Source organism: Sycon ciliatum, chromosome 11 (assembly GCF_964019385.1).
Source record: "Sycon ciliatum chromosome 11, ocSycCili1.1, whole genome shotgun sequence".
Lineage (NCBI taxonomy): Eukaryota > Metazoa > Porifera > Calcarea > Leucosolenida > Sycettidae > Sycon > Sycon ciliatum.
In genome coordinates, this window is record NC_088653.1 from 20286518 (window position 1) to 20301053 (window position 14536).

Below are 14536 nucleotides of genomic sequence, written 5' to 3' on the forward strand. Positions count from 1 at the left end.
TTTCGCTGCCATGGCGCCACCGGTGATTGGGTACCAATGGTTACGGAAAATGGCGACTAAACGCTATCTTTTTTGTTGTTGTAAAAGGACTTTGCAAAGGAGCGATAGAAAGATTTCTCTAAAATCTACTGCTTATCGCTAGCGCTGTCGACTCGAGTTAGCGCTAGTACTAGTAGTAGTAGCTATCCTTGTCAAAGATCGAAGGCCTATCCTATACTATAGGCTAAGGCCGGGTATTCTACGTGAATCTTTTTAGCGCGTAGCTGGTGCTAGCTAATCACTTCAAAGTTCAATATCTTCAGGACTCGCTCTCCGTTGATATATTTGTGAGAAAACAGTTCTCTCAAGGTCTAAGCTTGCAGAATACAGAAACGGCTTCTTGCTGTCGTTTTCTTGTCTTCTTGTTCCAGAAAGGCTTTTTCAGTTCATAGACTGCTTTAGCGAAGAGGACTCCAAACATGCTGCTAGTACCGTTGCTGCAAGGCGTTGAAGATATCTTCAGCAGTATTAAACAGTCATGCCCGTTCGGTAAAGAATTGTTAGTCGTCACTAACGAGCATTTGTTGAAATAACCTGTTGTACTTTCCGACTCCGGTGCATGTCCTGGAGCAGCCAGGTTATTTCAATTGACTCTCCTCGCCTTGACTACCAGACCTGGAAGTAGTTCAGCGCCGTGTTGCCTTTCAGTCGTTACTACCAAGCCTGTCTCGCTATCATCGGCTTCGCAAAGGATGGTCCGGGTCTGAAAGATATTCAATTATCAGCTGTGCAGCGAAGCATACATTATCAGTACTATTGCAAGAAGTCTGGAAAAGAAGGGATACATTGGTACCAGTACAAAGACTCTGGACATGTGCTGTAACTGGTCTCATATCACCGCATCAGCTACAGCCTGGAATATTAGCTGACTGGTGAAAGACTGCGGGGCACGGAATTAAACTCTACAATGTTCTAATGCTGAGCAGCTGCTATGTTGACAAAGCTAACACTGCAGATGCAGACCTGTATTCTCTGGTGTAAAGCTATCAAGGTGCAGACACACTGAAGGGAGGTTGCGCAATGGTGAAGCTGAGTGGCAATTATGACCTAACAAGATTCTCTGCCAAGCGGCTTGCTTTCGGAACATGCGTATCATGTTGTGTGCAAGACCACAGTAAAACGACAGCTCCTTGTTTTGTCACAGGTAAGACTACATTCGGCTAGTTAAAGGGAAACTGAACGCCAAAAATAAGTATGGCTTATCCGAAGGAGAATTGGGCACTGATTCCGATGAGCTATGTCTCGAGCCGATCAGAGAAGAGGAACTGTGTCAAATTTCATAAATAACACCTCCCATATTTGGAAATTGGCCTTGATGACGTGCGTACTGCTTAGCTGTCACCATGCTGTGCATGTTCAGCCGTGTAATTGAATGGAAGAAAACAATTACTTTGGTGTTTTGCAGCTCTGTTTCGTTCCCTGACGGTAACCAAATCTAGATGTAGGAATCTGTTGAGCAGGAGAGGGACACATGTCTTCCCGAAGGCTGTCAAGGCTGCAATGGTGATGAAGAAGACACGATCATCACCCCGAGATCGATCGTAGCGAATTGGAAAACTCATGGTGAATTTGCTTCCACTCCAAGGCAATGTCGAGGTATGAAGGGTGCTTGTACTGCCTTCCAAAGTGAAGAGGAGATGAACATGGCTTTGCATAGCTGTTGTTCTATGCCAACTTACCTACTCTTGCTGGTACCGTAGTGGCATATTGCAAATTTCGTGGACGAACAACTCTAGTCACTAGTGGCTAGTGAGCAACACTAACAGGTGAGATTTTTCAATTCGACAAAAATTGTTTTTGTTTGAGAACTGGCAGTGGCAGTCATAAGACTCAGTAGGTGTCTTTGCTGCTTCTTTCCCTTCATTGGTAGGGTTGTGCTTGAATAGTACAAGTGCTTGAAGTAAAATAAAATAAATAGAACATGTGGAACATAAATCTAATCAAGCATCAGTACATGTATTGCGAATTTCAACTTCAAAGCACATGAAATCGCAATGATCACGAAGTTTATGTAATCAGGAGTACACCCTGTGTTCAACGAACACATACACACATGCTGTATTGCGCACACACATGTACACATGTGCGTGCAGCCCCACCCCATCCCACAGACACACGCATGCAGCGCGCACATCCATACACATGTGCGTGTACCCCCCACACACACACACATTCCTACCCATACACATGTGCGTCCCCCCCCCCCCACACACACGTGTGCACATACAGATACACAAACACACACGCACGGACACACACACACAAGATACGTGTAAGTGTACATGGTCTTCCTGGTGCAGATGCTGAGCCAGCACAATGGAAAATACCTCCATCAAGATGCTTGATCAAGTGTTGTGATAATGGCACTGTTTGTTTGTTTTTACAAAGAAGTGTGGGAAAGATTACAATGCATTATAATTCATAATTTTTCTTTGCCTTGTACTGTGCAGACCAGAATGCTTCGCTATCAACTCCTGGCTTTCCATCGGCATGGTGTTCAGCTGCAGCGGCATCTGGTCCGGGGAGTTCAAGTTGCTGGATGGCTGCACTGACACAGGATGGGTTTGCGTTGGCAATGCGATACGGCAGTCATCCCACATCACGAGCTACATGTTTATGTAATTTATATTGTCGCTCGTCCAGCAACGTCAAGGCTCTGCATGTAAACACAGGAGAACACCATAATACTACTCTGGGGATAATCATTTTGGATATCAATTTCGTGACAATTATTAGATTCACACAATATTCACAACGTATGCAACACGATGCTGTCTATTGACACTACTTCAAACTGAAGTGCTCACTACTCCTCTCCCGTTTTCATCTCCCTCTACCTTATGAATACTCTGCATTACTGGTTTCGTCTCTACCCTTTCCATTGCTGCCAGCGCCCAGTTTTTTTCAATGCACAGCACCACCTTGACAGTCATTTTTGTGATTTGATGTACACATACTTTGAAGTTCAAATTCGAATTACATGATCAGATTTTTGTTCCACATTTTCTATTTATTTTTACTTCAAGCACAACCCTACCGATGAAGGGAAAGAAGCAGCAGAGAGACACCTACTGAGTCTAATGACTGCCACTGTCAGTTCTCAAACAAAAACAATTTTTGTCGAATTGAAAAATCTCACCTGTTAGTGTTGCTCACTAGCCACTAGTGACTAGAGTTGTTCGTCCACGAAATTTGCAATATGCCACTACGGTACCAGCAAGAGTAGGTAAGTTGGCATAGAACAACAGCTATGCAAAGCCATGTTCATCTCCTCTTCACTTTGGAAGGCAGTACAAGCACCCTTCATACCTCGACATTGCCTTGGAGTGGAAGCAAATTCACCATGAGTTTTCCAATTCGCTACGATCGATCTCGGGGTGATGATCGTGTCTTCTTCATCACCACTGCAGCCTGGACAGCCTTCGGGAAGACATGTGTCCCTCTCCTGCTCAACAGATTCCTACATCTAGATTTGGTTACCGTCAGGAAACGAAACAGAGCTGCAAAACACCAAAGTAATTGTTTTCTTCCATTCAATTACACTGCTGAACATGCACAGCATGGTGACAGCTAAGCAGTACGCACGTCATCAAGGCCAATTTCCAAATATGGGAGGTGTTATTTATGAAATTTGACACAGTTCCTCTTCTCTGATCGGCTCGAGACATAGCTCATCGGAATCAGTGCCCAATTCTCCTTCGGATAAGCCATACTTATTTTTGGCGTTCAGTTTCCCTTTAACTGATTTAGGATACAATCAAAATAGATGGGGGGGGGGCAGTACTGGCTGCATACACCGGCACTGGTGAAGCAAATTTGTAAAAAAGACCGTAGGGTCTCAGTGTTTGCACCACACCATTAAAGAGGACATTATGGAGAGGAGAGGCGAAGAGCACAAAACAAAGGATACGAAAAAAAGTGGGTGTATTTGAGAAAGAGGTGTTAGGCCGACAAGTTCATGTATGCACGCACTCTCACACCAACCGACCTTTCTCGCAAATATGCATGTACACACGCACTCATACACACGGCATGCACCCTTTCCCGCTTCACACTTCTCGTATTATTCATTTGGCCTGGGTGGCTACATTCGCGCTCTCGTACATCCATAGCCAGCAATCGCATGTCATCAAGTACATTCAAAATCAACATAATTTTTCGAATCGACCTTTTTTTCAGGATCACTTTTCAACGAGGACGAAGCAAAGTCGGCCGAACGAAGCCTAGAGGAAGAAAATCACCCTCTCCACTTCACCATCACGATACTGACATAGATACGAGATGAAACAACTAAAAAATCCACAAGAAAACTGTACGGCCATCATCGCGCTGACTTTGGTCTGACTTTGGTCTGAGAATTTCTATCACGATCAAAAATGTACGAGGAGCACTCAAAAATAAGCAACAGACGTACCTCTATCGCTCTCTACTCCTTTTTCAAGGCACAAAAGTCGACTCTCCACTTTCAAACCAGGAACCAGACATACCAGTGGTCCTTTTCAGCTGCTCCACGAGCGCAGGAAATGTTCACCAAGGGGCGCAGAGCAGCATCCATTCCAGAAAAAGAGCTAAAATACGAGTGAGACTGCATGCCTGAGTACATGAGTACATGTATGAGTACATGCAGAAAATAGTCAATTTCAGCGTTTCTGCTCCAAACAGCAACTAGCTTCGACTAGAAACAAAGATTACACCAAAGGATCAAACAACAACCATTTTCTGCAGTTTTTTTGCAGATGGCTTCCTTGTGCTGGGCCCAGCACGCCAAAAATCACACCTCGGAGGAGTACAAAAATTACAACTCTCAGATGTCCTCGATTGCTGGCCATGCATTGCCATAGCTAACCAGGCCCTTTATAGCCTTGTGTTTTGCTCGCCTTTCACTCTCTGTCGACTGACTACGATCTTGCCCAGAACTCGATGGGAAGTAGTTCAAGAAGATGTGAGTAGGATACTGATCACAGGGCAGGTGTCCATCAAATATCCATCAGTTTGAGGGAACAAGTCCTAGAAATTCCTCTATTGATTATCATGAGACAATGATGATGGAAACTTATCACAACAATTATACCTATCTAGGGAGAGCATTGTACAGTATTTATATTTACGCCTAAAGTTTAGTTCAGATTTGACTGGACACGATGGGATGCGAAGTTGGGAGCAACAGGAACCGACTGGACGGTCATGACCCTGATCAAGGCCATCTAATGTGAATACTAGCAACTGAAACGTAACCGTGCTGCCCTACAGATAGGGAAGCGGCGGAAGAGTTGAATCTGATCAACTTTTCATACCGTATGCGGGGGGGATGCAAGTGTAGAAAACAACTGCATTTCGAGTGTGAACTGGTGACGGCGTTTTGCACCGATGCACTCAACTGCAACTTTGCAAATTTTATCATTTCCGACACTATGCTTCACATGATACCTCAATGAATGGCTCACATGACTGAGTGGAATTTTATCTAGCTAAGATGTTCATGTCCCCTTGCTGTATTTAGGGATAAACTCGGAGGGTGTCAGACGAACTGTTTTATCTTTATCTGTGGCTTTTATTAGAGTGGCCCAGTGTATGTGGCTAAGTTGTTTGGACTTCATGCCGAAAGTCAGCCCGTCATGGACCTTATGCCTTGTAGGTCAGGAAAATCGAAGTTGAACACATCGCACCAATGCGGCATGTCGTGTCATTCGACTCCTACGATGTTTTACAGGTCTTCTCAGCCTTTCCCGACAGGCTCTTAGGTCCCGTACCATCAGTGCAATGTTGAATGTGAGCAGATAAGAGAGATGAAGTGTGTGGGTGGGTGTGTTTCTTATAATGTGTGTGAGCTGATAAAGCCTGGCTCACATTCAGCAGAACACGATGGTACGGACATTTAAAAGCCTATGGGGAAGGCTGGGAGGAGCTGTAAGAATCTGATGCCATTTGTGCGACACAACAGGACATGCTGTTGCGCTGTTCAACGTCGATCGGCACGGGTCATAAAGCACGGCCCGAGACGAGTTTATTGTCAACCCCAATTTCTTGTTTTCGGAACTTCTTTCACACTTATCCTTAAGTGACGCGAAATTATGCTCACAATACCAGTTTTCCGTGAAGACCAAAATTAGTCGTGGGCTGTGTGCCATTAATGGCCACAGAAAATGATAAAGCAGTTCACCTGGTACATTCCAGGACAGTCCTTGAATTCAGCAAGTAACATGCAATCCTAGCTAGCTTGCTAAAAGTCAACGCATCACATAAGCCATTCCATGAGTTATCAATGGAAGCTAGTGTTCAAGTGAGTTATCAAGGGAAGCTAGTGTTCAAGTGCTGAAATTTGTTAAGTTGTAGGTACGCGGCGATAAAGGGCGCACGACACTGTCTCCAGTTCACACTCAAATATGCAGCCGCTTTCCATGCTTGCATCCCGCATATGCGGTAAAGTTGAACGGATGCAACTCTCCCGTTGCTTCCTGAGTTGTACGGTAGTTTGTGTGCGTTCCAGTTTCTGGCGTTTGCATTAGAAGCCATCAGTAGGCGTTGCGAGCGTCCCGTCGGTTCCTGTTGCTTCTTAAATCGCGTCCAGTTGGGCCCCGTTGAGTGACTAGGCTTTATAAAACTGGATAAAAGAGGAATCGTGAAAATAAGTTAGTATAGTCAGAGGTACATCAAGAAGGGTTCGTAACTCCGCAGCTGGCCTGGTCCAGGGCGCATTGTTGATGTCACCTTTTCCATGACGAACATCGTGCAAAGCGCACACAAACCATACGTTGCACACCAACCTTCATGGAGAGTTTGTGTTGGTTGTTTTGCTGCTTGCAAATCGAAAAATTGCCTTTGCCCGCTTCGTAGCTTTTTATCGTACTCGTAGTGCAAAATAAGTGAAAACCAGCCTAGTCCATACGGCCACGGACTTGCAGAACATGTACATGTCTTGTACCGTATTACTCATGATCTCCAGAAACGTTGATGTCGAAAAATCTGCCGTGCGACAAACCAAGTTTTGCAAACTCTTATTATGTACTCTTGGTTTAAACGGTGTAAGAGAGTATGAAGTGTTGGTACAGGTGTAAGTGTGTTTGCATGTTGTGCTTGTGTCTGCACCCAGCATGTTGTGCTTGTGTCTGCACCCAGCATGTTGTGCTTGGGACCAGCAGAAAACTTGGTCTTCTTCTGTCTAGATGAACTCTTGTGCAATCAATGGTGTGTGTGGACCATTTATCCGATCTTCTCTGATTTAGCTACCCAAACCAGCTAGTTTCCCATGTTCCTGCCCTGGGGGCAGGTGCAAATGCAGTTGGAACCTGGGACGAATACCTCAATTAATTAATTCCCTTGCTCCTTTTTCTGCACCCTGTCCTCCCCAAAATACTGAGGTTTGTTCAGCTCACAAGTGAGCCAATTGAGCTATCTTTCCAGGACTACTTTTGAATCTCTTTCCTCTCTACCAGGGAGATCTATGGGACCAGTTTCTGGCAGTAAGCAAGTGTGTGCATATGCGCGTGCGTGTTTGTGTGTGTGTGTGTGTGTACACGTATGTGTGTGTGTATCTGTCTGTCTGTGAACAGTCTTAGTTTGATTTTTATATTTGCCATTTACTGCTGTCTGTTTGCTATTGCTGTCAGTTTTCTGCAGCTCCAAAGAACAAAGATCTGTGATCAGTCTGCAGACTGGTGCTGCTCCCTGGATTGGACTGCTGTGTGTGGAGGTGTCACCTGATTGTTCTAGCTGAAGACAAGTGTGCCTTATGTGGAAACTGTAAGCCCTTGTGGATTGAATGTGATTGTGCTTGTATTTCCCTTTCAGATACGTTTCTAGAAATGATGATTGTTTTTGCTCTATATTCCCGGGGATGAGCCGACAGTTTGTGTACGTACACTGTATGTGTGTATAGAAATGAAATGATGTAAATGGTAGCATCAGTAGTATGTTGTAATCTATTCTGTGGCTATGTCGGCTTCTTGTCACGCACACTGGGAGTGCATATAGTTGGTGTGTGGTAGATAACACAACAGCAGAAGCAGCAGCAGCTACATGAGCACCAACTGTGATGCTACTAATGTATACTTGGTTATGATAATAGTAGTACAGCGAGTCTTTAGCAGTGATATAATTATTATAGACGCGTACACATGCATAGCACAGTACAAGATATACATAGATGCACACATGCATAGCACAGTACATGATATACACCGGCCATTGGAAATGGTCAAAGGACTGCTTTATGTAACTAAGTAAATGCTAGTTTGCATCCAGTGGTACTGCAAGGTGGCTAGCTGCTGTCTGGTGTAAAGTTGACAATTGCCAGAGAACAGATTATTGTCTTTACAAGCTAGCATGTTCTGTCTACCATGCTGAGAACATATTGTTCATGATGGTGAAGGGATTAGAGATGCGCCACTATTCACAGTTACAGACATATTTTTCTTCTCTGTATTTCTATTCACTGTTGTTGTTGGCGTCACGATGTCTTATGATGCTGATCGTGATGTTTGACCAACCGCACGCACTAAGGCTGACATCATTGGCAATGTGTTCCGAGGCATCACAGCTGCTTCTGCGGACGTCGCGCACTGCTATTGCTGCTGCCGTTTTTGTTGTACGAGATGCTGAACATCCATGATGGCTTCTGGCAGACTCTGGTGAGCTTGCATCATCTGAGAAGCAGTACTGCAGGCATCCTTAGAATGATACAGTATTGCTTGTTCTCTTGTAATATACTAGTTCTCCCGGTTCTAATTTCTATGTGCTGAATGCCTTCTTAGGCTTAAAAGCTTTGAGCAAGCAAGGGCCCTTGTATGGTCACCTTTAGGGAATAATGGGGATATTGATACGTCAGGACAGGCGAAACTTTTTAACATAACTTAGAGTAATACCTCGAAAAATCTGGGAGGTCATGGAACAATGCACTGAATCACTCGAGGGAAGCTAGGAATTAAATTATCGTATCGGCATGGTAGGGTTTGATGCAGCAATGTGACACTCTTATGTGTCAATGTGTAATTCATCTTTTCAGTGATACCAGCTCTAGCACTATTGCATCACAACGTCCCAACACGGCAATCACAATCCAAATGTAACTAAGTTATTTCCTACGGTAGTTCCATCCGGCGCTCTTGTTGACACGGAGCCTGATGGTCGCGGTCTCGATGGATTCATGCGATTTGCTGTGAGCTTTTTCTCTTTTCCTGACAACAATGGCAACCACACAGAACTCACTCTGATCGCTTTCCAAAATGCAATCCGGGCGGCTTGTATGGAAATGGTCTTTCCAGGACTTTTCTCCTGTCTACCTACTCCCCTCACCATTATGGTCTTCTAGGCGTTAATCAAAGGGGGGAGGGGTGGGGTCAGAATGAGTTCTCTGCGAATGCCATTGTTGCCAGGAAACCAGAAAGAGCTTGCAGCAAACGACACCCATCAAGATCCCTTGCACCAGTCTCCACGTCAACACAAGCGCTGCATGAAAACTATCATAGGTTGGATGGTGATGGCTGGGTTGGACGTTGTAATGCAAAAGCGATAGAGCAGCTCAGCCAGTATCACCAAAAAGATAACTTAGCCTGGAAGTTAAATTAAAAGCATTGAAATCAGTGGGACACACATTTTGTGTTAAGAGTCCAGCAACTAGACCAGATTTTGACCAGACTTTCACAATTTGGAACAAAACTGAAAAGGAGTACTGAGAAATTCCACGCGGCATGGAAGTGAGGTTGAGCACTGCTCGATAGTGATAACCAACAGCCTTCCAACTGGGAAAGTTCATGGATATTAATGATAATTCAAAAGAGGGGAAGCTACCTTCCAAGGCTCCACGGAATGCTGGTTTGGTACGATAGCGGGAGCTGTGCTCAAGTTCACTTCCGTGCCGCGGAGATGTATCAGTGCTCCTTGACAGTTTTATGCTAAATTCTGCAAGTCTGACTAACGCATAACACGTACCCCTCTTTCATGCTTTCAATTGAGACTACTTCCTTGTCTCACCAACTGAGTTCTTACCGAACACCTTGATGTATAAAAGTGTCACATCGCTGCTTGAAATCCTTCCATGTAGATATGATAATTATAAATCCTAGCTTTCCTCATTACAGTGCATGCACGAGGTGTGGGTTAAAATTGATTCAGTTCTTTTCAGTGCGTTGGAAATGGCAGTGTCCACACAAGGGATTTGTGAGAATAGCTCTGACCTGGAACTGGGATGCCGTTTATAACCGCAGACCGACACTGCACACAACAACCCAGCACTGCATATGGCAGAGAAACACTGCACATGGTAGAGAAACACTGCACATGGCAGAGGACCACTGCACATGGCAGAGGAACGCTGCACATATCTCTTAGTGTACTGGAACACGGACGTACAAACGGATTGCGTACCGTCGTTCCTAGTCTTTAAAAATACAGCGTAGTCTTCAGTTATATATAGAGGTTCCGGAGTACGATTTTCCGTGTCGTAATCCGTAGAGGCTCTACAGATTTTTTTATACGTCGTTTTCGAGCAGTGAAATGTTCCAGAGTACGGAACTTATGTGTTTGCCGTCATTGCCTAGGTTGCGATCGCAAACACGTCACATTGCCGCGCTATGCCTTTTTATTTTGAAAATTTGTACCGAAATCAAAACTTCCGAGGAAAATCGATGTTTCTCGTACCAAATTTGTACGCGGAACATCTTTCTGCACTCGATGACGCAGAGTCTCCATACGAAACATGGTTCGTATGAAAGTCAGTCCACACGGATTCTCCGTGCCGAAAAATCGTATGAAGCACGCCTCGAAAAAATCCGCACCGCACATACGGATTCTGGCACGGAAAATCGTACCCCGACACCTCTCTAATGTGTGTGCCTTTGTGTTTGTCAGTATTGTGGCTATGTTCAGTTAGTTAAAAACCCTTTACCATCCGACCAAATTTCCCCAGCAGTCCCAAATGCAATAATTCTCACTTTATTCTGAGAATATCTTCGGTTCTAACCAACCAATTTTCACAATCTTGGGCATTCTGGAAAGCTCTCCACGAGCTGCGTACATTGAGCTTAAACAGGACACTACCAAGACATCAAGCGCCAGGGAGCTTCAAATACACCCCATAGCTGGATATACGAGGAAATTCTCTCCTCGCCAGCCATTTCTCGCTCCTTCATCGTAAACATTCCAAATTGTTTTGCTTGAGTTTCTTTTCATGCTGCCCACGCGCTCAAAGCATGCCAAAGTGACTCAGCATGTCAGGAGAGAGGAAAATCCCCGCTCAAGGTCAGTCACTCGGAAAGAAATTCGACTTTTGCCGTAGCTGAAATGTCGAGCGAAATATCTTTGGAATGCGACATCGCAGCTCTTTACCGATTGATGCAATGGAAAGCTGGGCTCTTCGGCTTCTTCCTAGATACTTAGTTCTTTACATTCCGACAAGAATTGATCGAGTTACGAATGCTTTAGTGTATGCATGTCCAGATCGATTCAAGTACGCACGGATGGTAAAGGGTTATTCCCGTAGCTATGCAGAAGACGTTACTTCAGTAACGTCTGGCGCTAGCCAGGGTCCACACAGCTTTAATTTGGTGTTTGTTTGTGTGTTTGTTTGTGTCACGCCTGGCGCTATCCGTATCTGACGGCAAAAAAAGCATAGGATGTTATAATTTTTTGAATTCTCCTATTTTTTTCTGGCATATCCTGGGATTCGAACCCGCACTATCGCCCTACATGCATTCCCCCATACACTTCGCATTCATACCCATTCTTCCAAGTTGCTTCATGTTATTATCTTGCGTTTGAAAGCCCTATTTGAATATTGCGGGCACCTGTATGTGGCCAGCTGTGTTAGATGGTACTGTACGGTACGGGAGACGGTGTCGTATTACCCTCGATAGTACCTGTCCCGTTCCTATCCCCTACCGTACCGTGCCATCAAAGATGGCTGGCCACAATGCATATTCCAATACGGCTTTAAAATGCAAGATCACAATGTGAAACAACTTGGAAGAATTAGTATGTATGCGAAGTGTATCGGGGGATGCATGCAGGGCGCGCGATAGTGCGGGTTCGAATCCCAGGTTATGTCTTTAAAAAAGGATTTTTTTAAAGAATTTATAACATCCCTATGCTTTTTTTTGTCTAGGTCATCAAGGCAAAAAAGCATAGCGTAGGGCCCTGAGCTTCCAAGCTCTCTCGTTAATAGAACATGACAGTACTGATCAATGAAGTTCTGTCACATTGAGTCAACCTTGCGCCTTGCACCATGTCGCAGCCGAGTGGTCGCAGGTATATGGCTATGCAATGTGTGGTGTGTACTTGAGTGACTCGATGGGTGGATTTCATTGAGCAGGACTATAGTATTCAGAGTTCTAGTTCAGCTGCATGCATCATGCCTGCTCCAACTAGAGTACTGCCTGTGCTAAAGAACTTGGGGGTCAGCCTTGTAGCCTAGGTTGTTCTTATTTTCTTGTACTGCAGTCTATACACGATTGTGTCACCGTGTATACATTGGTATGCTATGCTTGGTGAAGTCCTGGCCTGTTTGTTTTTCGACGGCACTCTGTTCTTCAGTACCCGACAGTATTGTATTGTAACTCGTTCAACTGACTATTCTACTCTCTATTATTATGTTCCTGTTGTGCATGCTTGTGTGTACACGCGGTCGCGCGTGTGTGCGCGAGCGTGTGTGGGTGTGTGTGTGTGTTCTATGCATGCTTTCCATGCGTGCATACATGCTTGGGTGTACATACATGTGCGTGGATGCGTGTGGATGTGTGCATGAGTGTTGGTGCATGCATGCGCCTGTTTGTTATTCGACGTTAAATAAACCAATCCACCAATCCACCATGCGTGTGGGTGTGACTTTGGGCATTTGTTTGTGTATGTGCAAGTTGCATGATTATTGCATTGTGCAAGAAACTCGTAGTAGGAACGAACTCTGTAAACCTCCTTTGTGCCCTTTGTGTGTTTGTGCATGACTTTGTGTGTTTGTGCATGACTTTGTATAGGTGATGGCACGTCTGGGGTGATCTTCAGGAAGCAGCTGAGGAATTCTGTATACACTATGCAGTGCATATAGAATGCCCATCCCCGTCACCTGACACACGGTTGGATACCTTCCAACTAGGTAGCCTATGTGTTGGTAATTGGAAGAAAGCGGCAAAGACTGACTTGGTGCGGGCTGTTGGTATTTCGCTTGAGCAGCCAAGCGATATCGTGGGTGATAAGGAGTGGTGGCTTGACAAGCCAGGCCATGATTCTACCCACAGCATTGCAGTGAATTCCTGATTTCAACCAGCAGTGAGACTTCCAACAGATGTAGTGTGTCAGTGTTGCTGGCCACAAAACATGCTTGACATACCTGTTCACATAGACAATGGTGCATTGTATCTATGACTTCCAGTCTCCACACTCACACTATATACTCTGCTGTATTGTAATGTTATAACTTCTAACCCTAGTAGTAGACATGCGCTTCACTGTATCTATGTTCTTACGGAACTATGCACTATGCTTTTGCACTTTTTAACCACTTCCTTTTTTCGAGTTCCCTCTCTCTCTCTTTCTTCTCTCTCTCTCTCTCTCTCTCTCTCTCTCTCTCTCTCTCAGTCTCTCTCTCTCTCTCTCTCTCTCTCTCTCTCTCTCTCTTTCTTCTCTCTCTCTCTCTCACTCTTTCTCTCTATCTCTCTCTCTCTTTTTTTTCTCTCTCTCATCTTAATTTCGATGGATGGAACGGTGGCCTACCCTCCAATTTCCATGGATCATGCAGTCTACTGAAGCACTCACCTTATCTCGCTTGTTTCAGTCAAGATCATGATGTATAAATTTTGGTCACTGTATAATCTTATCCTATAAAAGTATCTATATGTATTTGTCTGTATGACTCATCTCTTACAGTCAGTAATGTGCATAGACTAACTTTACATACTTGTTCACTTTGAGAACTTATCTCCTTCCTGCATTGTCATTAATTTTCTTATTTCGATGTATATTTTAGTGAATTATTATTTTATTATTATCAAATTTTTGATAGGGCAATCCCCACAGGCCTAAGGCCTTCTTACAGGTGAATGACCTCATCACTTCAAGATTTCCTTTTCTACTTACAGGCTACATTCTATTGCTGAAACATTCTTTTGCTAGTTTTCTGCTTCTATTTCAGCATAATCAGTACCGATCTATTCTTTTACAAATATCTTCTTTGTTCTACTACTTTTTCTAAGCCGTACTTTTTTCACGTTTTCTAATCATTTTTGACACAGTTCTGAAATATTTTCTCACATTATTTTAAAAAAATTGTAGACCTAAAGTTTCTATGGAACCCTGACTAGTGAAGCCTAGCAACCAACTGGTTTTTATAGCAGTAGCCAAGTGGCACCCGGCCTAGCTGGTACCTGCAGGATCCAGCAGCAGCTGCAGCAGCATGGGGGGGGGGGGTGGCTAGTAAGCAGCTGCAGCAGTAGGAAGCCACCACAGTTCACAATTGTGTATGGTTGCCATGGCAACGGCCATTTTTCAGGCAAAAATGGGCTAGTTGCCATGG

General features: G+C 44.4%; 3 long non-coding RNA genes across 3 annotated transcripts; 2 read left to right on the forward strand and 1 right to left on the reverse strand.

Annotated features, from left to right (window-relative positions):
- Positions 1–225: 225 nt before the first annotated feature.
- Positions 226–14006, forward strand: LOC135827380 (uncharacterized). The gene is made up of 4 exons (XR_010555419.1): positions 226–1183; positions 7647–7779; positions 8539–8666; positions 13002–14006. It is a non-coding gene; the product is annotated as an uncharacterized LOC135827380 (long non-coding RNA).
- Positions 1443–3172, forward strand: LOC135827349 (uncharacterized). The gene is made up of 2 exons (XR_010555403.1): positions 1443–1805; positions 2490–3172. It is a non-coding gene; the product is annotated as an uncharacterized LOC135827349 (long non-coding RNA).
- Positions 2313–3338, reverse strand: LOC135827348 (uncharacterized). The gene is made up of 2 exons (XR_010555402.1): positions 3179–3338; positions 2313–2695 (listed from the first exon to the last, which is right to left on the reverse strand). It is a non-coding gene; the product is annotated as an uncharacterized LOC135827348 (long non-coding RNA).
- Positions 14007–14536: the final 530 nt, after the last annotated feature.